Here is a 9222-nt window from a genome sequence, read left to right on the forward strand (position 1 = left end):
TTATACTTTTCCATCTTCTACTATAATAAATGAAGATAATTTTATCACATGTAACTCTCTAATGAGTTTTGACACTTGTCATTTTGTGATATTTTTTAAATAAATAATATCCACATGTCAATTTATGGTTTTTTTTTCAATTTTTTAAATTAAGAAGCCACATAATCTTTATATATGTTAAATATCAAATGTAATAAATATTATAATAAATTGCAATTAATATGTTTCTTCATTCTTTATTTCAAAATTTTATTTTAAAAAATAATTATTTATATTTAAATATTTTATTTTCTTTAATCAACCCGTGTAATACACGAGTTTTTACCCGAGTTTTACACTTAGTTTTCATATAAAATCATAAAATTTTCATTTAAACATGTTAAGTGAGCTTCATCATATCGTATACTTTAATAAAAGAAACAAAACTCATCCGGTAATTTATAGTAAAATATATTCAGGATTATTCTTTTTTTTTTAATGGAAAGGTCACTTCAGCAAGGGAAGTACTATAAATATGTGGACAGAGGAGATGGGGAAGTAGTAGTTACTAGTGACGATTCTAAAATGGAAGCTCACATAGCCATTTTCCCGAGTCCAGGGATGGGTCACCTCATTCCACTCACTCAGTTAGCTCATCAGCTTCTCCTCCATCGTCGTTTCTTCATCACCTTCATAATACCCACTGCCACCGGTTCCCCTATAAAACCACAAAACGACATCCTCAACGCCATGCCGGAGAGCATCACTTCCATATTCCTCCCTCCCGTAGATCTAAACGACCTTCCAGATGATGCTACCATGGAAACTCGGATATCACTCACTTTAACTCGGTCGTTACCTGCTCTACGTGAAACTCTTACCGAGTTAACTACACGAAACCGACCCTCAGCTTTGGTTGTTGACCTTTTCGGCCCTCCTAGTTTCGAAATTGCCAAAGAGCTCAACATTCCATCCTATATTTTCGGTACGTTTTCGGCTATGTCATTGGTTAGTATCTTCTATACGCCGATTTTAGACCAGATGTTTGCTTGCGAGTACAGGGAGTTACTTGAACAGGTAAAACTACCCGGATGTGTTCCCGTTCAAGGGTCCGATATTCCTGAACCGCTTCAAGATAAAAAGAATGAGTCATATAAAAACATCGTTGAAATTAGCAAAATGTTTAGCATGCCAAAAGGTATATTGGTGAACAGTTTTGTCGAATTAGAACCGAGTACGTTTAAGGCCATGCAAGAAGGTGAGTGGTGTAAACCCGATATTTACGCGGTCGGACCGTTAATACGCAAAGGTTCAGACAGTCCAACCGGTGATGAATTCGAATGTTTAAAGTGGTTGGATAAGCATCCGGTCGGGTCGGTTTTGTTTGTATCATTTGGAAGCGGTGGGACCCTCTCCCAGAAGCAGGTCGATGAACTAGCATTTGGGTTGGAAGAAAGTGGTCAAAGATTTATATGGGTCGTAAAGAGTCCAAATGATAAGGCAAATGCAAGTTACTTCAATGCAGAAACTCATCACGACCCGTTAGGGTATTTACCTGACGGGTTCTTGGATCGGGTCAAGAACCGGGGTCTGGTGGTGTCGTCTTGGGCACCTCAGGTTGAGATACTGAGCCATGAGTCAACCGGAGGGTTTCTGACACACTGTGGTTGGAACTCGATACTAGAAAGTGTTGTAAATGGAGTGCCTATGATTGCATGGCCACTTTACGCTGAGCAAAGAATGAACGCTGTGTTTCTTACAGATGATTTGCGAGTTGCTTGCAGGGTTAAAGTGGATGAAAATGGAGTTGTAGGGAGAAATGAAATCGACAGTTGCGTTAGATGTTTATTTGAAGGAGAAGATGGACGTAAGATGAGGTTGAAAATGAGTGAGCTTAAAGATCTTGGTGCAATGGCATTCAGCCAAGATGGTTCATCGACTAGGTCGCTCTTACATGTGGCTGAAAAATGGGTTGAATAACGTTTTCTTGTACTTTTCGTAGAGGATAATTGTGTTCTACGTAAGTCTTTTAAAAATTATTATTTGTACGTCTTTACTAAATAAGATATTTTACCTAAAAGTTGCATTAGAATATTGTTAAGATTAGTGTAATTCTTTTTGGGTGTAGACTGGTGTAAGCAACCAATAATTGTTTAATGGGAAAAAACATAGGCTAATCTTTAATTAGTATTTTTTATACATCTAGGTATCGAACTTTTTGGAAGTGTTTACATATGATCATTATGACCGGCTATGACCGGATGTAACCTGCTATAACCGGTCATAATGGTCATATGTGAACACTTTAAAAAAGTTCGTTACCTATATGTGTACAAAAAAGATAATTACCACATGTGAACCGAGAAGTTAATTACCTTAATAAGTTTATTTCTCAAATGTTGAAAAATACTAAACGATTGAAGTGATATATCGAAAAAGCTCATTGCTCAATGGTTTTTAAATAGTAAAAAAAGTAAATTATAGTTTTGGTCCCTGTGCTTTGTGCCAATTCGTAGGTTTGGTCCAACCTTTGGAATTTTAATAGGACCCATCATTGTGGTTTTAAAAAATTACAGTGGCCATCCCTGAAGCATACATCGTTTATATTTCATCCGTCAAACACCAACACATGCCCTTCATATCAGGGGCATTTTTGTCAATTTGCTTTTGTCTTCTTCCCAATGTCTATATGAACGCAAGAATCAAATGTATTTAAATACCATTTCTTTCTCAATAAAGCTTCATTAAACCCTTTCGAAAATTGAATCTGTGAAAAACCAAAGAATGGTAATATGTGCCTGTGGCCGTCTTGCGATTGTACGCACGTCGTGGACAGATGTTAATCCAGGCAGGCGTTTTTGGGGTTGTCCCTCAAATGGCTCACGATGTCTATTCATCGGCTGGTTTGACCCACCGATATGTCGTAGGTTCGTCAATATCAAAACAGGATTACTGAGGGCAATAAACAACTTGGAAGCTAGAAGAAGGATTTACAAATACCTATTTTTCCCGTCTTGGGTTTTTTTTGGAGTCGTGTTCTTCATGGGTGATGGTAACGATGATATAGAGTTGAAGTAGGTGCAACTTGTAGTGTAACATCCATAAGGTTCGTGAAAATTTTGAACTTTTAAAAACCAATCCAAAAATCATCATTGTTTAAAATTTAGTTTTCAAAACATGTTTAATATCAGAGTTTTCCCAAAATCATAAATCCAAATACGAGGAGGTGCACGATCACGCCTCCGACTTTTCGCGATCATTTGAGGTACCTGAAACATAACCCAAAACTGTAAGCCCAAAGCTTAGTGAGTTCCCCCAAAGTACCAGCACAATACATAATCATAATAATAACAACAACCAGCACGTATACAGAGCCTTCAGTTAAACTGAAACACCATAACGGCCTACAATCTATCTGTTACGCTCACAGAACCTTCAGCATGACTGGTACGCCTCACCAGGCCTTCAGTTTATCTAGAACGTTCTACGGGCCTTCGGCCTGACTGGTACACCTCACTGGCCTACAGTCTATCCGGGACGCCCTAGGTCTCTTGGCCTTGAGCACGTAGCAGGACGCTTCTACCCAACATACCATCACATATCAACATATACCATATCAAACCCTAGCTAGCATAACAGACAGTCATACAGATCTAACAGATCACTAAGCATAGCATCGTCCTATATACTAAGATATAGATTTAACAGATCACTACAACATACAAGCATGTGATAAACAAGGATAACAATCCAAAGGGGGCGGCCTTGGTGCCTTCGACACAATAGTACGGTGAGAAAGGCTCACCTCGCAAACTGAACAGAACTGATGAGGTCCGACTCCGAATCTCAAATCTTTAGCCGATACCTTTTTCCATCAAGTGACCAAATTCCATCAAAATCCCAAAATACCCACAAGGTCAAACTTGGTTAAAGTCAAAGTCAACTGGTCAACCCACTAAGTCAACTGAGTCAACCCAGTCGAGTCAACTCAACTGAGTCAACTCAACAAGGCCGACCCATGCGAGTATGCGAGGCATACTCCGGAGGTATGCTTAGCGTATGTGAAGCCTCGTAGAAGACCATGATCGGGATGGTTGACCGAGTACGCGGGGCATACCGTTGCAGCCTCCAAACTCCATTTAGTGATTAATGTCTTAGGCACTTAAGCCCATATTTCAGATCCATGACTAAAACACACCCTAGAGTCATAAAGTTTCCAACTTTATGACTTTACACACCTAACAAGAGCTTAACACAAGGTCTTAATCCATTAAGACCTCATATAAGATGTATGGAGCAAATCTAACCAAAGGGACTTCATTTTTATGGCTAAGGACCCTTCCTAGGTTCTGAAAGGACAGCTCAAAACGTCCAAAACAACCATGCACCAGATGAGACCTTTGGGACAAGAAAAGCAACATAAAGCACCCAAAAATGGTATCTAACAACCAAGATGTCAAGGTATAAATTGTATACCTTCTGGAGCTTCTCAAGAAGGCAAAGATTCTATATCCACAAGCTTACTTTCGCTTCAAGGCTCCTTGATGCAACTTCTTCCTCTTTCAACACACCAAAAACACTCTCTTGAGATCAAAACACACATTAGGAAGGATAGGGTTTGCAAAACGCCTCAAAGGATGTGGAGGCTAAAAAGGTGAGGAGAAATGAGACATAATGTTGCTTAAATACCACCCAAACCCTAAAAATTAGGGTTTCCTCTTGAAGCTAGTACGCCCCACATATATAGGTGTACGCCCAGCGTACTAAGGTGTGCCCTAGTATGCTCAACGTACATACATGTACACATGGCGTACTCCCCCTGCCATAATTATGAAATTGCAACTAGGGATTCAAAGCATAACTTCTTGGGCTTAGGGACCAAAATGACATGAAATACAATTATAGGGATGAATTTGGAAGTACCTGAATGTCAGGATGTTACGATTCTCCCCCACTTGAACTAGACTTCATCCTCAAAGTCTTATGCGGTGAACAACTCAGGATAATGCTCACGCATCTCAGCCTCCAGCTCCCAGGTCCACTCGAAGCCCCTCTGGTGCTTCCATGACACCTTTACCAAAGGTATTTCCTTGTTACACAAAACCTTCATCTTCCTTTCCAGGATAGCCACCGTCCTTTCAACATAGTTCATGCACTCATCGACCTAAATATCATTTAATGAAATCACTACATCCTCATCCAATATGCACTTTCGCAGCTGTGAAACATGGAAAGTGTTGTGAATCTGACTGAGCTCCTCAGGAAGATCCAATCTGTAAGCAACCTTGCCAACCCTATTAATCACCCGAAAAGGCCCAATATACCGGGGGCCCAACTTCCCCCCTCTTCCTGAAGCGTATCACACCTTTCCAAGGTGAGTCCTGCAGTAATACCATGTCGCCGACCTAAAACTCTAAATTAGATCGATACCGGTTGACATAGATCTTCTGTCGACTCTGAGCGGTCTGTAGTCTCTACCTGGTCTTCTGAATCAGCTCTGTAGTCTGAAGGACCACTTCGGTTCGTCCCATAACGTTGTGACCAACCTCGCCCCAACAAACCGAGGTACGATGTCTCCGCCCATACAAGAGCTCGAAAGGAGGAGCACCAATGCTGGAGTGATAATTATTGTTGTAGGAAAACTCCGCAAGAGGCAGGTAGGAGTCCCAGTTCCCACTAAAATCGATAACATAGGCCCGCAACATATCCTTAAGGGTCTGTATCATCCGCTCACTCTAGTCGTCGGTGTGCGGATGATAAGCAGTGCTGAAGTGCAACCTCGTGCCTAGTTCCTCACGGAACCTCTGCCAAAAACGGGAGGTGAACCGAACGTCATGGTCTGAAACAATGGAGACCGGAACCAAATGGCGAGCAACAACCTCGTGAACATACGCATCGGCCAACTTCTTGACCGAAGAACTCTCCCAGATCGCCAGAAAGTGGGCACTCTTGGTCAAGCGATCCACGATGACATAGATAAAATCAAAATCCTTTGTCTTCTTCGGCAACTTGGTGATAAAAATCGTCAAAATCTATTCCCATTTCCACATGGGAACCTCTAGAGGCTACAGCTTTCCATGTGGCCTCTGATGCTCAGCCTTAATCATCCTACAGGTCATGCATCTCTTATCATATCAGGCTATCTATCTCTTCATACACGACCACTAATAGCTTAATCTCAAATCCTGATACATCTTGGTGGCCCCCTGATGAATAGAAAAACTAGACTTACAAGCCTCCTCTAACACAATCTGTATGGCCCCACCAGACATCGGAACCCAGAACCGACCACATCAGGTCAACAACCCCCGACTATCCTTGACAAATCTGTCAATCTCACCCCTGATCCTCTATTTTTTTCTAATTCTCTTTCTGAACACCTCGGCCTGAGCCACCCTGATCAAACCCAAAAGAGGGGAATCAAAATCGTGGGTGGGATATCGCGTCTTGTGCGGCTTCAGCTGCCGCAAAGCATAAGCTATCACCCATCCTCTCTGCATGAGGACTGCCCCAGACCAGTAACGGAAGCATCACAGGATACCACAAAATCTTCAATTCCCTCTAGGAGGATCAAAACTGGGGCCTCACATAACCTCTGCCGAAGGATCTCAAATGCCGACTGCTGCTCAAGGCCCCATCAGAAATCCACCCCCTTCCTCGTCATACGAGTGGGGGACACCGCAATCTTGGAGAAATCCTGAATGATTCTACGATAGTACCCTGGCAAACCTAAGAAGCTCCTAAAATCCGAGGGAGACTTTGGAACCTCCACTGCATTAAGGCCTTGATCTTGGCTGGATCGACTAAAATCCCATCCTAGTTAACGATGTGCCCAAGGAACTGGACCTCTCGTAACTAGAACTCGCACTTCAAGAACTTGGGATAGAGTCGTTCTCGTCTCAAAACCCCCAGAAGCTCACGAAGATGCTCCTCATGTTGCTCTCTGGTCTTGGAATACACTAAGATATCATCAATAAACACAATGACAGAAAGATCGATCATCCTCCTGCATACCCAATTCATCAAATCCATAAACACCACCAGCGCATTGGTGAGCCCAAATGGCATCACCACGAACTCGTAATGCCCATAACAAGTCTGGAACGCGGTTGTCACACCCCCGAACCAGACGGCGGAATCGTCGGGGGGCTCGTGTGACTATCAATTGAAATATCATCACAATGAATATACATGAAACATAACTCAATCATCACCAAACATTACATATTACAACTGGTATTGTTCACATCAAGTACATTGTCTTAGATTACATATTCCCAAAATATTAATTGTACGATGATTGACATTTCACAAAATAAATTCCTACACTTGAAAGTTCCCCTGCTTAACGGTTACCTGAGAATACAAGTTATTTTGAAAACGGTCAACATATATAATGTTGGTGAGTTCATAAGCATGTTTGAATGAAAGTCTTTGTATTATTTGTAAAACCCAGAAAATCTGATATTTTCTATAAAAAGTCTGAAAAATAATGTGAAAAATCGAGTATAGATGTATTTGTGAATTTCATAGTAAAAACATGTATAAGTATGCAGTCCAAATTTCTTTGTATTCTTTCTGTTGTAAGTAGAAGGTAATTGAATAATAATATTTCCCCAAAAAAATCCGATATTTTCTGATTATAAATGTGTTGTGGTCTTAAACCCTAAGACCATGTATTGATGTATGTATGATTTGTATTGACATGATTAATGTTCTGATTTTCGTAATGTTATGATGATAATGATCTCTATGTGAGTCGTTATAACCATGTTTGATAAGGACTAATTCGCCTATCTTGGCATTTTTCCAAACGTCGGTTTGATAAAGAAAAGGTTGTCACCCTAGACTGGCCTAGTCTAACTGTAGCGAACAGCTCAGGTATGGGGGAGTCACCCCAGTATAGATCTATACACAAATTCTCGCTCTCCCTCCAGGAGACTCTGGTTATAACTACAGGATACGATCATACACTCAGTGGTGTCAACCGACATGTCTCACTAGATCCCAATTGTTAATGTATAATCATTCGAATTTCACGATATAAGATGTATATGAATTTAGGTTCTTGCACATACCAATTAAGAATTTATATGAATAGACAAAGCCCAACCAACATGGAAGAGGGACAACTGTGGTCCATTAGGCATGAAAGTTATTTCCAGGCTTGATAAGTATGCGAAAGGACACTTTCAGGCCCATTAAAGCATATAATGAACAGTCCAGGCCCAATCAGCATGTAAATGGGCCACCAAGGCCCAATAAACATGTAAAAGATGATTTCGGCCCATTAAGCATGTAATTGGGTCACTAAAGCCCAATGGACATGTAAAGAATGAATTGGGCCCAATAAACATGCAATTTGGACCACGAAGGCCCAATAAGCATGTATAGTGGTTATTGGGCCCAATAGTCGTACAGTTGTTGTATTTTGTTTGTTCATTATAGCATGGTTCTTTCTATTTGAATTGTTTAACGAAGATGATGTAATAGTCCAATATTTTGTTATAAGGATATTTTTAGTCCATTACGTCAAAACTTTACAATTTGGACTTACTTTTGTAAAACTTACACTTTAGGTCCCTTACAACCTAAATATATTTTTAATGACTTATTTTCTATAAAATGACATTTTTGGCCCATTTTGGTTAAAAATAACATTTTAGCCCATTAATTTATAAAACTTTGTATTTTCGGCCTAATTTTGTAATAATTTGCAATTTCGGCCCAAAAATACATTCATGGACATTTTCAGCCCATTTATATAAGATTTTACAATTTCAGCCCTTATTTGATAAAAATGGCATTTTCATCCCTTATTTTATAAAAAAATGACATTTTCAGCCCTTATTTGCTATAAATGACATTTTCGGCCCAAATTTTATAAAATTAACATTTTTGGCCCAATTTTGAAATAAGTGTCATTTTCAGCCCCTAAATTTGTAAGTTTTCATTTTTGACTCAAGTGTTGATTAAATAACATTTTAGTCCATAAAAATTTATATTTTTGCAATTTGGGCCCAAAAAGCCGCAAGGCCCAAATTAAGGCCCATAATGCAAAATTTTCCACTTTTGGTCCTTTGGAAGGTATGATTGTTATAAAAACTCATTTTTATACAAACGTGACCCTTTTGATCCTTACAAAACCGTAAGTGTCACAATTATCCCAATCTTTTGTTTACTTGTCAAAAATGATCATTTTACAAGATTTTTCTTTTGTTTTTCACATCTTAGGCATGTATA

The 9222-nt window shown here is 39.8% G+C and overlaps 1 pseudogene; it reads left to right on the forward strand.

Moving 5' to 3' along the window:
- The first annotated feature begins 553 nt into the window (after positions 1 to 553).
- On the forward strand, positions 554 to 2059 carry LOC145122002 (hydroquinone glucosyltransferase pseudogene; annotated as a pseudogene).
- Positions 2060 to 9222: the final 7163 nt, after the last annotated feature.

Source organism: Lactuca virosa, chromosome 6 (genome assembly GCF_052849685.1).
Source record: "Lactuca virosa cultivar CGN04683 chromosome 6, Lactuca_virosa_CGN04683_v6, whole genome shotgun sequence".
NCBI lineage: Eukaryota > Viridiplantae > Streptophyta > Magnoliopsida > Asterales > Asteraceae > Lactuca > Lactuca virosa.